General features: G+C 42.4%; 1 protein-coding gene across 1 annotated transcript in view; it reads right to left on the reverse strand.

Moving 5' to 3' along the window:
* The window catches only part of TRIQK (triple QxxK/R motif containing), a 188,229-nt gene that overhangs the window by 97,342 nt on the left and 68,990 nt on the right, over window positions 1-21,897 (reverse strand). The window lies entirely within an intron of this gene.

The following is a 21,897-nucleotide window of genomic DNA, read 5'->3' on the forward strand; positions in this document are numbered from 1 at the left end:
TGGGGGGGGGGGGGGGGTTGGAAGCGTGTGGAGGATGCTACAATTAAGCATAAACAAACATTAAGAAACAATTTAATGAAAAATAGATTACAAGGCCATTACAATATGGATTTATTTCTTTTTTTTTAAGAGAAAAGGATATTGTTTAATGCCACTTTAATGATACAGTACTGGAATTGTAATATTTTCACATGCAAAAAGATTTTCTAGGTTTAAATTGCCTCAACAGCCTCCTAATGGGGCCCTCTTCAACCCTCAGGCCTTCTATCAGTTGGTGGGCGGCTTTGGTTACACCACCGATCAGAACACATTTTACTGACTGAAAACTCAAAACAGTTTTTAACCATAATCTAGCTTTGCAAAGCTGAATGATCTCAGCTCGCTATTTTGATTATATTAGTATAATAATGTGCTTACAGAAAATGTTCTTCATTCATTCCATGTCAACAATTTGTGTCCAGCTACATAATATACAGCAAACCATTGAACAAAGCAGGGTGCGCAATGCTTTACAAAGATGGATGAAAATGTTCTATGATTATAGGTGTTTGGGGTACATATACTGCACCCTTAAAATGGATTAACATAAAAGAAAGTCTATACTTTATTCATAAAGATTGGCACATAAAATAGAGTAACTGGACATTTTTCAATCTTAAAAAGTGGGACAGTGTGACAGCAATAATACATCTGCAGAAGCACATAATTTTACACAACATTAAGTGCCTGAGAACCACTTTCGTTTAGGATACACAACGTGCTGGAAGCTTTAAGTTGACATATTACATTTAATGGCTGCTAGATAATCAATTGGTTGTACTTAAGAGGCAAAACAAAATGTTCTCAGCATTCAGTCTCCAGCTATGTGGGGAAAATGATACATTAATGTCATTAATAACCAGATATTTTCTTCTTTAATACAGAAAAGTTTAAAATCTTTAAGAAAAACAAAATGTTTCCACTTTGGTCTCTTTTTTTGAATATGTTTGACTATCTTTAAATAAATATGACAGGCTGGCCAAACTGCAAGGTCCAGGGCCTAGTCTTGTGGGCTGCATACAGTCTAATGATCAAATATTCCATTCCTCCACCTGATATTCATGTCTGCACACCACACATGCAGGGCTACTATTTGATCTAAAAGCAGATAAAAGTTACCGTATTTATCGGCGTATAACACGTACTCCAAGTTTAGGAGGGAATTTAAAAGGAAAAAACTTTTAGGAGGGAAGTTTAAGAAAAAAAATCTTACATTTAAATGCCCATTAATGCAGCCTTATCAATGTAATTTGCAGCCTTGTGAGTCATTTTCAGCCTTGTCAGTGTCTTTGCCATTTAAAAATGGCGCCGCCGAGATACAGAGCGGATGCCCTGTGCATCTCGGCGGCACTCGGTAGTTCTCGGCTGTTCTCATCGGCTTTCGGGTATTTTCTGCTGCATTCGGACGTTCTCTGCTATTTTCGACCACACTCGGCCATTCTCGGGGGAGCTCATAACACACTCCCCTCGATTTTAAGGGGAGAAAAAAAGTGTGTGTTATACGCCAATAAATACAGTAATAGAAAAGATAGACATTTGGCTTCTGGCCAGGACAACTGTTCTACAGCGATGGCTCATCATCACTGAAACTTTACTGCTTTAGAATTTGTATGTGCACAAGTCTGAGAATGGCAGCTTCTAGCCGAGGCTTCTCACACTAGTAGTTTATGACAAAATCATAAACAATGTAAATATCATAGGGGATATTGATCAAACAAATATGTAACACTATCAGCTGCAAATCAGACTGCCTTTCACTTAGCAAAGTATACACAAATATGCAACAGTTTGTGTATTTACAACCCCGAGACATATTCAGACACTATGAATTTCATTTATACAAGGGGTCCATATAGTGAACGTGGTGTTGCGTTATTCACTTTACAGTGAACACAGAGGACAAGGGGGCACTCTTTACACCTAGAGGAAAAGAGATTTCATCTCCAAATATGGAAAGGTTTCTTCACAGTAAGAGCTGTGAAAATGTGGAATAGACTCCCTGCAGAGGTGGTTCTGGCCAGGTCAGTAGATTGCTTTAACAATGGCCTGGATTCTTTCCTAAATGTACGTATAAAAATTGGGTACTAACCATTTATAGGTAAAGTTGATCCAGGGAAAATCCAATTGCCTCTCTGGGATCAGGAAGGAATTTTTTCCCTTGCTGTAGCAAATTGGATTATGCTTTGCTGGGGATTTCGCCTTCAACTGTGGGTATAGGATTTTGTATATGGGATTGTATGATATTTTTTTTTTTTATTGTTGAACTAAATGGACTTGTGTCTTTTCAACCTGATTAACTATGTAACTGTGAACTATGAATTGGAAAGACTGTATGAGGGGATGCTATATTAAAATTCTATAACCTGTGAACTAACCACTATTTGAAATGACCATGTGATATCACATCAATATGGAACATTAACAGATATTACTATAGGTAATAAACCATAGCAGTAACAAAAACAAAGTGTAACACATTAAGCCTGTGAAGAAATTGTCATTTAGAACAGTTCATACAGTCTTTAAATCAGGGGTTGACAAATTTGCTTGGAATCTAGGAGCCAGCTAAAAAAGTTAGGAGCCGGGTCCGTGATGGCGATCCGGACCTGTCCCTGGCCTGACATGGAGACAAGTGAGGGGAAGATAGCCCCAAGCCCCCCACCTGTCTCCAAGTCATTGCCCCCCATAGCTCTTAGAGGGACATTTTTTTTTTTTTTTTTCAAATGACAATTTTTTTTTTTAAATTGCATTTTAGTGTAAATATGAGATGTGAGGTCTCTCTGACCCCAGATCTCATATACAAGAGGACCTGTCATGCTTTTTTCTATTACAAGGGATTTTTACATTCCTTGTAATAGGAACAAAAGTGACACACATTTTTTTTTTTTTTTTTTTAAAGAACAGTGAAAAAAATAAAAATAAAAGTTAAAATAAAAAAAAAATATTTTAAACGTGCCCTGTCCCGCCAAGCTTGCGTGCAGAAGCGAACGCATATATGAAAGCGGTGTTCAAACCACACATGTGAGGTATCGCTGCGATCGGTAGAGTGAGAGCAATAATTCTAGCCCCAGACCTCCTCTGTAACTTAAAAAGTGCAACCTGTAGAATTTTTTAAATGTCGCCTATGGAGATTTTAAAGGGTAAAAGTTTGTCGCCATTCGATGAGCGGGCGCAATTTTGAAGCATGACATGTTTGGTATCGATTTACTCGACGCAACATTATCTTTCACAATATTAAAAAAAATTGGGCTAACTTTACTGTCTTATTTTTTTTTTTTTATTAAATACATTTTCCCCAAAAAAGTGCGCTTGTAAGTCCGCTGTGCAAATACGGTGTGACAAACAGTATTGCAACGACCACCATTTTATTCTCTAGGGTGTTAGAATAAAATATATATATAATTTTTAGGGGTTCTGAGTAAAGGGAAGAAAGATAGGCTGGCAGACAGGGAAAATTAGCATTACATCCATTAGCATTGCTGGTTGTAATTCCAACGGCCACCACAAGAGGGCGCCAGATTACAAAAGGAACCATAGGATCGTAGAAGGCCTCAAAGCCGGGGGCTAAATTACCGGCCGGCGGCGGCGCGGCCCGACGCGATCGCGCCGGGGGGGGCCACGGAGACAGCATACCCCCAGCTGTGCTGCCCCAGGCGCCAGGTCTGGAATTCTAGTCGCAAATGTGACCGGGCGCCCGGGTTTTGTCGAGCCCTGCTTTAAATATACATCTTCTGTATGGTAGGAAATGAGGGACCATCACAGACTGGAATAGTAGCCACAGAAACACCCTAAAGGGCTCATATGTAATGGAGGGGATTCACATTCTATAAAAAGATATATTGATGATATTGTACTGCTTTGTGAGGGATCCCAAGCAAGCCTAGAAGCCTATTTATATATATTAAGCAACAAAAGATATGATTTAAAATGTTCAGCCAATTGGCACAAAAACAATTAGCTATTTGGACTTGATTAGTAAAAAAATATTATTTAAAGAAACTGACAAACGCTTATGTGCCCATTCAGAGTTGTCACCACCCAAAGTGGTTGCAGGCCATTTCCAAAGGCCAATATATGCGGATCAGGAGGAATTGTGATAAATTGGAAGAGTTCTTTACCCAAACGCTTATGAAAAGGTTTATAGAAAAGGGCTACTCCCACAATGAGTTAAATTGTAAAGAAAAGATTTTGGCCATGGATAGGGAGCCACTTCTAAAAAACAGCAAGAAAACATAAACATAAAAGTGAAATGGCATTTGTTACAGGCCTTCACCGGCAATACAGGTAGGCAGAAAAAATATTCACTAAGTATTGGACAATCCTACTTAAAAGAGAATGACCTAAAAAAAAAAAAAAAAAAAAAAAAAAAAACAGGTTCTGTCACACAAACAAAAAAACTAACAAAATGTATTTATAGGAAGGCACCTGGAATCAAAATAGAATTTCACCGAACGTACCAGACCCCCCTTAAAAAAAAAAAAAGTCACTTTTTTTTTTTAGACGGGGAAGGATTTCATTATTGTACCAGATGTAAGGCTTGTAAAACTACAAAAAGAAACAAAATGAAAATTGAAAATGTCCACTTTGATAAACTCCATAGTGTGTCTAAACACTTGTCAGTACCACAATAGAGACCCCAGGTTACTCACCTTCTATAGAATAGATAACATTTCTAAACATTGGAGAGGTACGCATCTTAATCAGTGTCACAAAATGAAACTAAAATGGATATACCAGCTGGGTAGTATGCAATCTGCTAATATGAACATAGAATTAGATCTTAATTGTTTTTTAACCAATGATTAAAGGGTTCCAGGGTTTGGGATGAGGGAAGGTTGGTATCCATTTTATGTGATTTAACCAATTGTGTATAAACCACTAGTATTGGTCTATTGATTTTAAATGTATATACTTTGGGGATGATTTTACGTAAGCCATGCGCCATCAGTAGAGACACGGCGAGGTGCAAATGCACATTTTCATATTTTCGAAATGGTACACAGGGAACAGAGCGCAAATCCCTCATTTACTATAGCGATCTATATGGATCTCGGCACACGGGAGAATGCAATCAGTGTGCCACTATTGTCATAGCGCATGGCATCTTCAATTCAATATTAACAGAAGGTGGAGGTGCCAATATTATAGGGGTGACGCGAGGAAGTTTAGCAACTGCCCAAGTAACAAATATGCCCAAAATATAATGAGAAAGTAATTTTTGCACAGAATGCCTGCTGTGCCTGCAAGTGCGTTTAGAACTGTGTGAGATCAATGTAAGCAGTGCACATGCGGCTCTTGCGCCTGTTTAAATGGGTTTGTCCACTGCACAGCCAAAATCTTAGTAAATGTCAAGCAATGCAAATGCAATTGCATGGGAAACGCTACTTTTTTTTTCTTTTACGCTGGTTCACCTCTATGTATTTTTTTTTAAGGAGATTTGTACACGTCATGTTAGCATGTTACGTTGCCAACATGTGACATGCTCCTTGTTAAAAGTAAGTAAAAAGACTCTCGCTTTTCTAGCTCCTCCTAAAAGGGCAACCTTCCCCCTCTAATCCCTCGGATTTCCATGGGCTAACCTTTGCTTTTAGCCGCTTTGCATCCAGGCTAATTCTGACACTTCGCTCCTACATGTAAAAATCATCATTTGTTTGCTCTAAAATTACATAGAACCCCCAAACATTATATATGTTTTTTTTAGCAGATACCCTAGAGATTGCAATGGCGGTCATTGCAACTTTTTACCTCGCACGGTATTTGTGCAGTCATTTTTCAAACGCATTTTTTTGAAAAAAAAAAAGCGGTTTCATGCTTCAAAAAAAAAGAAATAAAAAAACAGAAAATAGTAAAAAGTTAGCCCAATTTTTTTGCATAACGTGAAAGATGAAGTTATGCCGAGTAAATAGATGCCCAACATGTCACACTTCAAAATTGCACACGCTTGTGGAATGGCGCCAAACTTCGGTACTTAAAAATCCCCATAGGCGACGCTTTAAAATGTTTTACTGGTTACGTGTTTTGAGTTATAGAGGAGGTCTAGGGCTAGAATTATTGCTCTCACTCTACTGATCACGGCAACACCTCACATGTGTGCTTTGAACACCATTTTCATATGTGAGCGGGACTTGCGTATGCGTTCGCTTCTGCATGCAAGCACATGGGGGCTTTAAAACATTTTTTTTTTTTTATTGTCAATTTTACATAATCATTTTTTTTTTAAAGTGTAAAAATAAAAAGATCACTTTTATTCCTATTACAAGGAATGTAAACATCCCTTGTAATAGAAATAGGACATGACAGAACCTCTTTACAGTGAGATGTGGGGTCAATAAGACCCCACATCTCACCACTAGGCTGGGAACCCTGAAATAAATAAATAAATAAATAAATAAAATGATTACCGCTTCCCAGGCCGGGCGTGACTTCATATCCATCTGGTCCGCCGGAAATCTCTATGATCAACATCCGGGGCCGGCGGATTCTGTGTTCGACTCACCGATCACTGCTGTGAGTCCGTAGAAGCACCGGAGGGCGGTGGGACGTCCCCTTTCGCCGCCCGCAAGAACAATCAAGCGGTGGAACAGCCGCTATGATCGTTCTTATGGTATAGAGAATCACCGGCTGAAAATGCCGATATCTGAATGATGTCTGTAGCCTCAGGCATCGTTCAGATATAACCCCACAAAGCCGAGGACGTCACATGATGGCCTACGGATGCCAAGTGCTTAAAAGGGGAACTCCACTCCATTCTCAAAAGGCTGGAAGCCGCCTTCACCAATCCAAACCACATCCTTTTTCTGAGCATACAATAGGGCCAGCTAGGAAAGGGCGAGAAGAGCAATCGCCCAACCTCCTCTTGAACCATACAAGGCCACATGCACTCAACATAGCTGGCTGCCTTTGGGGCATTTTGGGCTCAGCCCAATACCAACTACAAAGCACCTTGTACCCACTAGTTTAAAGGGGCTTTCCACATTCCGTAAAGCCCCCCACAACCCCAGCCTAGGGTTTCGACAGGGGGGTGGCTTATTTTGTGCTAGCTGCATTTGGATCGGTCTGTGCTACATTATTTTGCAAAATCTTCCTCAAGATGTTGTGACCAATTAATGTTTAAATCCTTAATAGAGGTTTTTGGGCACAGTCCTTTTAACTCCTGATAATTTCCTCTGCAAAATGATCAGACCTCAAAACCATATTCTGTTAGTGTCTCAAAATAACATACATGTGATTTTTGCTTTCCTTACCTTTTTCCAAGTTCTGTTTTGCTGACCAATAAAATTTGTAGCAAATTTTTATGTTCTATGCGTTTTGTTAATTTTCATGCAACAGATTTCCCAGCTGCAGCTTTACCAGGCTGATTGGCATGGCAAAACAAAACAAAAAAAAAGTGCGATTTGTCTAAAAGCTCCTTTCCTGGTGCCTTCATGGTAGCATACGCATGGATTGTGCGTATGCTGCCATCAATAGGCACCAGGAAAGGAAAATTACAGAGAGGCAAGTACTCAATTTTCAATTTTAGCACAGTGTTTCTCAGCCTCAGTCCTCAAGTACCCCCGACAGGACATGTTTTGGGAATTTATCTTAGCTAAAATAGCTGTCCAAAATACCAAGCCATTGACTCTGACTTAAAGCACCTGTGCAAGATGAAGGTAAATCTGCAAACATGGCCTGTTGAGGGTACTTGAGGACAGGGTTGAGAACCACTGATTTAGAGCAATGAGCTAAAATCTAGCCTATTATAATTGTGGGCATTTGAGGGAAACCAAGTGTTAGAACCCCTGCTTGTCTTTTTTTAGATTGGGCTGTGTGTCCCTTTTTGCAAAATTGGCTTCACTTCCTGTCACATACACAAACAGGAAGTGAGGGTAAAACCGTACCAATTTCTTTCTGTGGGGAAACACAGGTCAATCCAACTAGTGTCCCCATTAGGCAAATTGCACTCTAGCACTTTATTGTGTACACCCCAAATTATTAGGCATTTTGGGGTTTATTAAAGGCAAATCCACTCTGCAATACAAGTGCACTCACTGTAATTCCGAGGGAAACCACTGGTGATTTTATCATCCAACTGTGTAGAAGCAAAGATGATTTTTTATTTCCCTTGCATATCCCCCTCGGATCTCCAGCTACTGCACTTCAGAGTGCACTTGTAGTGCAAAGTGTAGATGTAGGTTCTTTTGTCCACCAACAGAGAGAAGTTGGATGGATGCCACACTCCCAATTCTGGAGGCATAATGGTCTAGCACAGGGGTCTTCAAACTATGGCCCACCAGTTGCTCAGAAACTACAATTTCCACCATGCCTAGTCATGTCTGTGAATGTCAGTTTTACAATGCCTCATGGGATGTGTAGTTCGGCAACAGCTGGAGAGCCGTAGTTTGAAGATTCCTGATCACTCTAGCATATCTTGAAAACAAAGGCGGTTTCTAATGTGCCTTGTATAATGCCCAAGAAATATCATTCGCAAAATACAAGTGGGTCATGACACACCTACATTCCAAATTTAGCACTTAAGATGGTCATCCACTATGCAATCTGATTGGCCAATCTCTGTACAACTCGATATTTTGGCAAAATAGGCAATAGGAAACACACCTAAACAATTAATTCAAAATTATAGGAAATCAAACAGGCTCTTGCACTAAAAAATTTTTAACCACTTTCAGACCGGACCAATTTGCTGGTCAAAGACCAGACCACTTTTTGCGATTCGGCACTGCGTCGCTTTAACTGGCAATTGCGCAGTCGTGCGACGTGGCTCCCAAACAAAATTGACGTCCTTTTTTTCCCACAAATAGAGCTTTCTTTTGGTGGTATTTGATCACCCCTGCGGTTTTTATTTTTTGCGCTATAAACAAAAATAGAGCGTCAATTTTGAAAAAAACTAATTTTTTACTTTTTGTTATAATAAATATCCCCCAAAAATATATAAAAAAACATTTTTTTCCCTCAGTTTAGGCCGATACGTATTCTTCTACATATTTTTGGTAAAAAAAATTGCAATAAGCGATTATTGATTGGTTTGCGCAAAAGTTATAGCGTTTACAAAATAGGGATAGTTTTATAGCATTTTTAGTAATAATTTTTTATTATTTTTTTTTTTTACTAGTAATGGCGGCGATCAGCGATTTTTATTGTGACTGCGACATTGTGGGGGACCCATCGGACATTTTTGACACATTTTTGGGACCATTGTAATTTATACAGTAATCACTGCTATATAAAAGTGATTCCTGTGTAAATGGCAGTGAAGGGGTTAACCAGTGGGTGGCAGTGTAGGGGTTAAGTGTTCCTAGGGGTGTGTTACTAACTGTGGGGGGGTTGGGCTTTCATTTAGTGAACACTGATCTCTGCTCCAATCACATGGAGCAGAGATCAGCGTCACTAGTTGCTAGGCAGAATGGAGAAATGCTGTTTACTCGGCATTTCCTCCATTCGGCCGCTCCGTGAGACGATCGCGGGGATGCCCGCGGCGATCGAGTCCGCGGGTCCCGCGACCGGACTCACGGGGGTCCCGACCAGCACGGGAGCGCGCCGGCGCGCTCCCGATGGCAGGGCGGCATTGAATATTGGACGTACCTGTACGCCAATATGCCTGCCCGTGCCATTCTGTCGACGTACATCGTCGTGCGCTGGTCGGGAAGTGGTTAAGCTCTAACTGATTGCAGTGTATGGTCACCTTTAAAGATCAAGATCTGAAAATATAAATTTATTGGGTTTAGAAACACTTCTCTGTACTTTGTAATTGAAAGATTTGGGTAAAAATATGAAAAAAACACACATTTCAAAGATATAGAATAGGAATGAGATTAGCATCAAAAGGGTTAATTAACTGAGAACACCTACTAATTGCCCATGAAGACACATCCAATGAGATGAAATTAACCAATTGTATTGGGTGTGCGCTATTATCAATGAGAAACCCGCAGTTACCCTAGTAACTGCAGTGCGAGGGTTCACACGTTTGGTTAATGACTGAGCGCACCAACGCATTCTTCTTAGTAAATCAGCCCCTATGTATCTGACCTTACCATCTCTCACATTTTTTAAACTGATAAAATGGGTGTCGAATCCTTTTTTCACACACGTTTAATTGCTATACCAATCATCAATCACACTTTTATTCCATTCATTCTTTTTTTCATAGCATTCGTTTTTCTAGATTTTTATTTTTATCATTTTAATTTTCCATTCACTCGTAATAACATGGCACCAATTTTGCATACTCTTAATAGGTGTCACTTAGCAACACTTGATGCTGCATCTTTTCTCCATCATTGCTCATTACATACCTTATTTTTTGTATGCATTTGTTGCCCACTTCCTATATTGAGAGAGATAGTTAGAGATGGGTTTTTAGATTTGTTTTATATTGACGATATTGTATAATGTCTATAGCAGGGATATGCAATTAGCGGACCTCCAGCTATGGCAAAACTACAAGTCCCATGATGCCTCTGCCTCTAGTCGTCATCCTTGTGGCTGTCAGAGTCTTGCTATGCCTCATGGGACTTGTAGTTCTGCAACAGCTGGAGGTCCGATAATTGCATATCCCTGGTCTATAGTATCACAATTGCCATATTAATGGGGGACCGCATTTGATGGGAGCAAATGGATCATGTGTGGAAAAAAATCCCACCAATCACAAGTTGTGCACACGGTATATACGACTTTTGAATGACCGGGACGCTTCCTGATGATGATGTAAAACGAAATGTACAGTGCCCTGAAAAAGTATTCACACCCCTTTAAAATTTTCCACATTTTGTCACGTTAAACAAAAACGTAAATGTATTTTATTGGGATTTTATGTGATAGACCAACACAAAGTGGCACATAATTGTGGAAAGAGAATAAATGTTTTTCTATTTGTTTTACAAATATCTAAAAAGTGTGGCATGCATTCGTATTCAGCCCCTGTACGCTGACAACCCCAACTAAAATCTAGTGGAACCTATTGCCTTCAGAAGCCACCTGATTAGCAAAAAGTCCACCTGTGTGTAAATGAATCTCAGTATAAATACAGAAGTTCTGTGAGACCCACTGTGATTTGTTAGAGAAGCTTAGTAAACAGCATCATGAAGGCCAAGGAACACCCCAGACAGGTCAGGGATAAAGCGTGGAGAAGTTTAAAACAGAGTTTGGTTATAAAAAAATATCCCAAGCTTTGAACATCTCATGGAGCACTGTTTAACCCATCATTCGTAAATGAAGATTATGGCACAACTGCAAACCTACCAAGACATGGTCATTCACCTAAACGGACAGGCCGGGCAAGGAGAGCATTAAATCAGAGAAGCAGCCAAGAGGCCCATGGTAACTCTGGAGGAACTGCAGAGATCCACAGCTCAGGTGGGAGAATCTGTCCACAGGACAACTATTAGTCGTGCACTTCACAAATCTGGCCTTTATGGAAGAGTGCCAAGAAGAAAGACATTGTTGAAAGAAAGCCATAAGAAGTCCCGTTTGCAGTTTGTGAGAAGTCATGTGGGGGACACAGCAAACACGTTGAAGAAGGTGCTCTGGTCAAATGAGACCAAAATTGCTATGTATGGCGGAAAACTGAACACACCATCCCCAGCGTGAAACATGGTGGCGGCAGCATCATGTTATGGGGATGCTTTTCTTCAGCAGGGACAGGGAAGCTGTCCGGAGTTGATGGGAAGATGGATGGAGCCAAATACAGGGAAATCTTAGAAGAAAACCTGTTAGAGTCTGCAAAAGGTTTACCTTTCAGCAGGAAAACACACCTAAACATACAACTAGAGCTACAGTAGAATGGTTTAAATCAAAGCTAATTCATGTGTTAGACTGGCACAGTTAAAGTCCAGACCAAATCCAATTGAGAATCTGTGTCAAGACTTGAAAATTGCTGTTCAGACACTCTCCACCCAATATGCCAGAGCTTGAGCTATTTTGCAAAGAAGAATTGGCAAAAATGTCACTCTCTAGATGTGCAAAGCTGGTAGAGACATCCCCAAAAAGACTTGCAGCTGTAATTGCAGCAAAAAAAAAAAAAAGGGGGGGGGGGATGAATACAAATGCACACCATACTTTTTTTTTTTAGTTTTAGTTTTTTTTTACAAATATATGAAAAGTAAAAATCCATTTATCATTTTCCTTCCACCTCACAATTATGTACCGCTTTGTGTTGGTCTAACACATAAAATCCCAATAAAATACATTTACGTTTCTGGTTATAACATAAAAAAAGTGGAAAATTTCAAAGGGGCATGAATACTCTTTCAAGGCACTGTACATCAAGGCGCATCTCCGGTCACGTCACTTTCCGTTTTTGATACATGGCGGTGGAACGCATGCCGGCCTAGAGCGCGAGCCAGGCATCAGTGGTTCTATAGAGCATGAATGAGGGCTACCCCTAGTCCTGGCACTTATACATGTAAACAGCCATTTTTACGTTTTAAAATATGTTTACATTAAAACTGTATCACGCTATTGGTTTCTCTTTCTCTTATTTCAATTAATTATTATGATGGAGAAGAGGAGAGGAGTCTATTTTGATCCACTTCAGAGAGGAACTACACAGGATCCACAACTCAACCACAAAGCACTATTTGACCTCTTTAGCTAAAGGGGCCATGGCCCTTTGGCGAGTAGGTCATCCTATTGAGCAGTCCGGGGTGTTGCTGTGGCTACTATTCTAGTCGGTGATGGTCCCTCATTTCCTACCACACTGAAGATATATTTTTAACCACTTGCTGCCCACCATATAGGCAATTGACGGCTGCAAAGTGGTTGCATAATCCTGATCGGACGTCATATGACGTGATCAGGATTTCGAGCCGCTGCGCGCCCCCCGGGGGCGCACATCGCGGCGATCGTTGTTGCAGGGTGTCAGTCTGACACCCTGCAACTACGATCTCGGTAAAGAGTCTCCGACGGAGACTCTTTACCTTCGTGATCAGCAGTGTCCAATCACGGCTGATCACAGTGTAACTAGGAAGAGCCGGTGATCGACTTTTCCTCACTCGCGTCTGTCAGAAGCGAGTAGAGGAGAGCCGATCGGCTGCTCCTCTGACAGGGGGGTCTGTGCTGATCGATTATCAGCACAGCCCCCCCGAGGATGCCCACACTGGACCTCCAGGGACGCCACCAGACCACCAGGGATGCCCAGCAAAAGGTAATCCTCCCTAGACCACCAGGGATGCCAGTCAGTGCCCACAATGGATGCCAGTGCCCATAATGGATGCCAATCAGTGCCCACAATGTGCATCACTGATTGGCATGCATTATTGTTTGGCACAGATTGGCATCCATTAGTACAGTATAACATAATACAATGCCGCCTATGAGTGCCCACCTGTGCCGCCTATCAGTGCCCCACTGTGCCCATCTGTGCCGCCTATCCATGCCCATCTGTGCCGCCTATCCATGCCAATCCATGACAGCTATCAGTGCCAATTTGTGCCACCTATCAGTGCCCATCCGTGCCGCCCATCTGTGCCACCCATCCGTGCCACCCATCCGTGCCACATATCAGTGCCCATCAATGCCACCTCATCAGTGCCACTTCATTGGTGCCACATCAGTGCCGCCTTATCAGTGCCCATCAGTGTAGCCCCATCAGTGCCCATCAGTGGAGGAGAAAACTTACTTATTTACAAAGTTGGTATTTTTTTTATTTGTAGCGCAAAAATTAAAAACTGTAGAGGTGATCAAATACCACCAAAAGAAAGCTCTATTTGTGGGAAAAAAATGATAAAAATTTAATTTGGGTACAGTGTAGCACGACCAGGCAATTGTCATTCAAAGTGCGACAGCGCTGAAAGCTCAAAATTGGTCTGGGCAGGAAGGTGTTTAAGTGCCCTGTATTGAAGTGGTTAAAGACTGTATAAACTGTTCTAAAGGGCAATTTCTTCACACTTTGCTTAATGTGTTGCACAATTATTTATCACGTTGCACTTTGTTTTTGTCACGGGTATGGTTTATTACCTATAGTATCATCTCTTAATGTTCCATATTGATGATATCACATGGTCATTTCAATTAGTGATTAGTTCACTGGTTACAGGATTTTAAGATCGCGCCCCATCATACACCCTTTCCGATTCATAGTATAGGACACATACACTATTGAGGAGCAGATATATACCGTATATACTCGAGTATAAGCCGAGATTTTCAGCCTCTTTTTTGAGGCTGAAAGTGCCCCCCTCGGCTTATACTCGAGTCATCGCTGTCTGCCCGCTCGATCAGCGTGTCGAGCAGACAGACAGCGGCCATTCTATAATTCAAAAGCCGCGCCTCCGGCTCCGCCTTCGCCTGTGATAGGCGGAACACTGAATTTCCCAGCAGCCTGTGTTCCGCCTATCACGGACATCGTATCATCCTCGTACTACGGACGAGGATGATACGATGTCCGTGATAGGCGGAACACAGGCTGCTGGGAAATTCAGTGTTCCGCCTATCACAGGCGAAGGCGGCGGCGCAGCTTTTGAATTTTACAATGGCCGCCGAGGCGCCGACGAAGAGGGCACGGGACGGAGGCAAGGCAAGGCACGGCACGGGACGGGACGGAGGCAAGGCACGGCGGCAAGGCACGGCACGGGACGGAGGCAAGGAGGCAAGGCACGGGACGGAGGCTCGGGACAAAGGCTCGGGACACAGGTAGGCTGGACACACACACACACACACACACACACACACACACACGGATGGAGACACACACACACAGGGATGGATGGATGGATGGAGACACACACACACAGGGATGGATGGATGGAGACACACACACACAGGGATGGATGGATGGATGGATGGAGACACACACACACAGGGATGGATGGATGGATGGACACACACACACACAGGGATGGATGGACGGACACACAGGGATGGACGGACACACAGGGATGGACGGACACACAGGGATGGACGGACACACAGGGATGGACGGACACACACACAGGGATGGACAGGCATGTCTCACCCTCGGCTTATACACGAGTCAATAAGTTTGCCAGTTTTTTTGGGGGTAAATTGGGGGCCTCGGCTTATATTCGGGTCGGCCTATACTCGAGTATATACGGTAGATATAGATATCGAGAGAGATATTAGTCACATTGCACAAATCTATAGGTGCAAAAGTACCTTCAAAACATACACATACAATATTAAGACATGAACTGGCAAAAATCACACCGCTGCGCTGCAGAATTCGCAGCAAATTATGTGAAGTTTCCACACCCAAATGGCATCCACTTCGGGTGTGTATGTTAAAGAGGAGTTCTAGCCCCTCCCCTTTGAAAAATTAAAGGTCAACAGCTACAAATACTGCAGCTGCTGACTTTTACTACTAGGGCATCCAGCGGTGTCCTCAACCGAGCCGATTCTTGAATCCGCTCTCGGGTGCCGGCTCTGCTATCTTGGCCAAGAGAAACCGGCAGTGAAGCCTTGCAGCTTCACAGCCGATTTCCTACTGCGAATGTGTGAATCGCGCTGCGCTCTGTGAATGGACTGGCTGAAGGGTAAAGGAAGGGGTGGGGGGGCAACTTACAACTGTTGAAACCAAGTACCCATGCCCCCACAAAAGGTGCCAAATGTGGCAGTGGAGGGGGGGTGGAATTAGCAGACAAGCGGAGCGCCCCCTTTTATGTGGGACTCTGCTTTAAATTAACACCCCAAAATCGGTTTGCAAAACACGAGTCCAGCACTATTTTGGTGCTGATGCGGTGCCATTTGAGCCATACAGATGAATGGCTTAAATCGCATTGCTGCAGAATCACATGTGAATTGAACAGGAATGTGGTGTCATTCCTGTTCAAATCACATGCGGTTCCAGTACCCCATTCAGTCTGAAATAGGACTAAAGAGCTGGACAGGGTCAGGTTTCATTCTGTGGCACTGCTACTTTAGATTAGCTGCAGGAGGAACATAGTACTGTACCCTTGTAGTAAAGCTACAAAGGTTTCTTTTTTTAGTTCAGCCAGTATACTGAATGTAAAAGAATGACCAGATTCCGCCATCCACACAATCAAGGTGGATGAAGCCCCATCCAGGACATGGTTTTCAGACTGCTGTCAGAATACACCGATCAGCGGCTATAGCTGTAGCTTGAATAATCACCTTCTGTCGAGCATGGAAGAAGAGTGCCTGCTGGAAGAGCCAAATGTTGATCAGTTGTTGCCAGCTTAAAGAGTAACTCTGCTTATGTGGAGGGGGAAAAAAAATAAAAAATCCCCACTGGGCGATCAATGTTCATTACAAGGATTTTCACAAATCTTCTGCTCCGAACTAATACTTCTTTGTTAGATCATGTCTTATGCAGGTCTGTGTCTGAATGGGAGCGGCTTTAATTTTTGATCAGATGATGCACTTGCAGGGCTCTAATGAAGAGATTTGAGGGTCTACAATTCTTTAGAAGTGTTTTTTTGTTGCAGAGGATGCCTAAAGTCTAACTTGTATCATAGTGCAGACGTCTGGGAAAATTAGTGAGCCAATTACAGAGGCAGGATATTACATCTCCGAGGGCGCTCCATGCACCAACTGTGTACAGAACACTTCCAGGCTGCGATATGGGATTGAATTTTACAGAAAATGACAGCACTACAGATTGAAAAGGAAATATATAATTTTTTTAAACTGTAAACTACAATATGGTCTGTCTTGCAATTCTATATGCCGTTTTTTTACTCCCCTTTCGGATTTTTTTTTTTCTAGAAATGTGGAGCTACCAGTCTGACACACAATCTGTCTCAATGGTCCTGGTTAGCATTGGCTTTGCTGTATGACAGACTTGATCAAGGTTCTCCTCTGTATTTTCGGTCCAATTTTCCTCATGTTTGTGCAATCTCTAGAGGTATCCACAAGGTCCCTTCTGAAACATGTTTCCCAATGCTACAGGTAGTTTTAAACATAGCATGCAAGCTGCATCCATGACCGTGAACTCCTACTGGTATCTCAGCTAAAGTATAGATGTCCAGAAACTTCAGGGATTGCTTTTATTCTTAAGAATAATATAAATAACTGAAAAGGGGGGCACCTTGTGCACTCTGAATACCTGCAGAGTTCCCACCAGACGCACAGACATTACTTACCTATCTGGTATCGGATGTCTCGAACCGCAGGAAAGCTGATGTGTATAGCTCTCCTGGTAGCAGTTTCGAGTTCTCACATGGCTTCTCTCAAGATGAACATATCAGCATCAACTCTGCATGCCAGTTTTAGATTTTCTCAAACTATTAAAGTTGCTGTCCACAGCTAGCTTGAAATAGCCATAATCCATTATATGCTCAAGCAGCAAAGGCATTAAAAATATGAAAAGGAGAGGGCATTAAGGTGAAAAAACACCTAGCAGTGACCAGCCCCCCTCCCCCCCCAGCCTTACCTGAGCCCTGGAACTTCACTCGGCAGGGACGCGCTGTCCCTCTGCCTGGGGTTCTTGGCTCCCGCTGCTGTCAATCAAATCCAATGACACCGGCGCCAGGGCCGAGTCATACATTCGGTGGCTATGGACGCCAAATGATGGACTCGGGAGCATGTTCGCAAGGTAACCCCCCTGGTAAAGTGCTTCTCCTAGGGGGTTATCTGATGTAGGGAAGAGCCGCGAAAACCGCCGGGGGACCCCAGAAGAAGTTCGGGGCCACTCTGTGCAAAACGAGTTACACAGTGGAGGTAAGTATGATATGTTTGTTGTAAAGAAACTTTAAAAAAAATAAAACACACACCCTTACAATCACTTTAAAGTGTATCCAACCCCAAATATGTTGGTGCACACGTTCTAATAATGTAAAAAGCATATTATTTTTTAATATGTAATTTCAAATAAATCACACCAGGTGTATCCATACACATTGGCTCAGTTCACATATATGCATTTGAACAGCATCCTATTCGCATAACATGTGAACCAGACCGACTTTCATGGAGCCAGTTGACATACAGTGGATACAGAAAATATTCACAGCGCTTCACTTTTTCCACATTTTGTTATGTCACAGCCTTATTGTAAAATAGATTAAATTTATTATTTTCCTCAAAATCCCACAAACTACCCCATAATGACAACGTGAAAGAAGTTTGTTTAAAATCTTTGCAAATTCATTACAAATAAAGTATTCACAGCCTTTGTTCAATACTTTGTTGAAGCGCCTTTGGCACCAATTACAGCCTCAAGGCTGAGTATGATGCTACAAGCTTGGCACACCTAGTTTTGGGCAGTTTCTCCCATTCTTCTTTGCAGGACCTCTTAAGCTCCACCAGGTTGGATGGGGAGTGTCGGTGCAAAGCCATTTTAGATCTCTCCAGAGATGTTCAAATTGGGTTCAAGTCTGGGCTCTGGTTGGGCCACTCTGGCTGGGCAATTCACAGGGTTGTCCCGCAGCCAGTCATTTGTTATCTTGGCAGTGTGCTTAGAGTCGTTGTCCTATTGGAAAATGAACCTTAACCCCAGTCTGAGGTTCAGAGCACTCTGGAGCAGGTTATCAAGAATGTCCCTCTACATTGCTGCATTAATCTTCCCCTCAATCCTGACTAGTCTCCCAGTCCCTGCTATGAAGAGTGGCTTCTGTATGGCCACTCTACCATACAAGCCTGATTGTTGAAGTGCTGCAGAGATGGTTGTTCTTCTAGAAGGTCGGCCTCTCTCCACAGAGAAATGCTGGAGCTCTATCAGAGAAACCATCGGGTTACCACCAAATTGGGTACCTCCCTGATGTAAGCCTCATATACACTATTCAATTTTCTGCAGATGTTTTTCTTCGGATTTGTCAAAACCATGTAATGCAAGGGCCTGCCTGACTGCATACAAAAACAAATAATTAAAGGTTTGACCTGATATTATATGGTTTTGGTAAATCTGAAGACCAAAATCTGCAGAAAATCTAATAGTGTGTATGGGACTTAAGGCCCTTCTCCCCTGATCACTCAGTTGGCCCACTCTAGGAAAAGTCCTGGTGGTTCCAAGCTTCTTCTATTTAACGGATGATGGATAACTGTACTCATTGGAATCTTCAGTGCTGCAGAAAGGTTTCTGTACCCTTCCCAAGATCTGTGCCTCGATACAATACTGTCTTGGAGGTCTACAGACAATTCCTTGGACTTCATGGCTTGGTTTGCGCTCGGACATGCACTATTCACTGTGGAACCTTATATAGGCCGGTGTGTGCCTTTCCAAATCATGTCCAATCAACTGAATTTACCATAGGTGGATTCCAATCAAGTTGTAGAAACATCTCAAGGATTATCAGTGCAAACAGGATACACCTAAGCTCAATTTTGAGTGTCATGACAAAGGCTGTGAATACTTACAGTACCTCACAAAAGTGAGTACACCCCTCACATTTTTGTAAATATTTTATTATATCTTTTCATGTGATAACACTGAAGAAATTACACTTTGTTACAATGTAAAGTAGTGAGTGTACAGATTGTATAAATTTGCTGTCCCCTCGAACTCAACACAGCCATTAATGTCTAAACCTCTGGCAACAAAAGGGAGTACAACCCAAGTGAAAATGTACAAAATTGGGCCCAAAGTGGCACTGCCTTAACCCTCTTGGCCTTGGAGTTCACCGAAGCGTCACGGGTTACCACTGGAGTCGACTGACATCACAGAGCTGGTGGATGTTAGGGACCTTTCTCTCCTTCACCTTCTGTTTGAGGATGCCCCACAGATGCTCAGCGTTTAGGGCTTGAGACATGCTTGACCAGTCCATCACCTTTACCCTCAGCTTCTTTAGCAAGGAAGTGGTCATCTTGGAGGTGTGTTTGGGATCATGCTCGGCTTCAGCATGTCACAGTACATGTTGACATTCCCTCAATGAACTGTAGCTCCCCAGAGCAGGCAGCATTCATGCAGTCCCAGACCATGACACGCCCACCACCGTGCTTGACTGTAGGCAAGACACACTTGTCTTTGTACTCCTCACCTGGTTGCCACCACACACGCTTGACACCATCTGAATGAAATTAGTTTATCTTGGTCTCATCAGACCACAGGACATGGTTCCAGTAATTCGTGTCCTTAGTTTGCTTGTCTTCAGCAAACTGACAGCCATGTAGACCAATTTGATGCAGTGTGCGGCGTATGGTCTGAGCACTGACAGGCTGACTCCCTTCAACCTCTGCAGCAATGCTAGCAGCACTCATACGTCTATTTCCCAAAGACAACCTCTGGATATGACGCCAAGCATGTGCACTCAACTTTTGGTCGACCATGGCAAGGCCTGTTCCGAGTGGAAACTGTCCCGCTAAACCATTGTATGGTCTTGGCCACCATGCAGCAGCTCAGTTTCAGTGTCCTGGCAATCTTCTTATAGTCTAGGCTATCTTTATGTAGAGCAACAATAATTTTTTTCAAATCCTCAGAGTACTTTGCCTTGAGGTGGCATGTTGAACTTCCAGTTACCAGTATGAGAGCAATAACACCAAATTTAACACACCTGCTCCCCATTCACATGAGACCTTGTAATACCAATGAGTCACATGACACCGGAGAGAGAAAATGGCTAATTGGGCCCAATTTGGACATTTTCCCTTAGGGGTGTACTCACTTTTGTTGCCAGCGGTTTAGACATTAAAGCGGGAGTTCCGCCGTTTTTTTTTTTTTTTAAGTCAGCAGCTATAAATACTGCAGCTGTTGACTTTTAAAATAAGGACACTTACCCACCCAGTGTGCCCACGATGTCGGCACCCGAAGCCGATCTCTCTAGCATCTCTCGGGTGCTGCCGCCGCCATCTTGGGTATGGGAATCAGGAAGTGGAGCCTTGCAGCTTCACTTCCCGGTCCCCTACTGCGCATGCGCGAGTCGCGCTGCGCAATAAGGATGGTAGGGAAGGGACCCGCAGGAAGTGGCGTAAATATCCGCAGATTCTGCAGATATCTATGCCGGAAGTGGGTGCAAATACCTGTACTGTACAGGTATCTGCACCCCCCTCCCCCCTGAAAGGTGCCAATTGTGTCGCGCCGGAGGGGGGGAGGGTTCCAATGAGCGGAAGTTCCACTTTAGGGTGGAGCTCCGCTTTAATGGCTGTGTGTTGAGTTATTTTGAGGAGACAGCAAATATACACGGTTATACAATCTGTACAGTCACTACTTTACATTGTAGAAAAGTGTAATTTCTTCAGTGTTGTCACATGAGAAGGTATAATAAAATATTTACAAAAATGTGTACTCACTTTTGTGATACACTGTGGGGGTTATTTACAAAAGGCAAATCCACTTTGCACTACAAGTGCACTTGGAAGTGCAGTCGCTCTACAGCTAAGGGGTAGATCTGAAATTAGTGGAAGTTCTGCTGATTTTATCATCCAATCATGTGCAAACTAAAATGCTGTTTTTTATTTTCCTTGCATGTCCCCCTCGGATCTACAGCGACTTTACTTTCAGTGCACTTTCAATGCAAATTGGATTTTCCTTTAGTAAATAACCCCCTGTATGTATTTTCGTTTTTAATTTTCTAATACATTTGCAAAGATTTAAAACAAACTTATTTCAAGTTTTCACGAGGCATGGTTTGTAGAACTTTGAGGAAAATAATACATTTTATCTATTTTGGAATAAGTAACATAACAAAACGTGGAAAAAGTGAACCGATGTGAATACTTCCCGGATGCACTGCATGTGACGCTTCAGTAAAAAGGAACAATTCACAACAGGCAAGTGCTAAAAATACGATGTCGTTTCCCTTTAAATTGTGTTGCAACTTATCCAGTAAAGTTAACAGGAAATTAATTAGATCTGTGGTCTTGCAAACACTGAAAAGTCTTGATCTATAAAGAAATCCCAAACCAATTTAATGTTCTCGGTTTTGTCAACCTAGCATTTTATGACCTTATTTATCGAGCATCTTCCAACTCTTAACACTAGCCTCGGCAGATTTTTATTTAGTTAGAAAT

This window comes from Lithobates pipiens, unplaced genomic scaffold (genome assembly GCF_037356315.1).
Source record: "Lithobates pipiens isolate NorthernLeopardFrog02 unplaced genomic scaffold, aLitPip1_a1.2 Scaffold_19, whole genome shotgun sequence".
In the NCBI taxonomy this organism is placed as follows: Eukaryota; Metazoa; Chordata; class Amphibia; order Anura; family Ranidae; genus Lithobates; species Lithobates pipiens.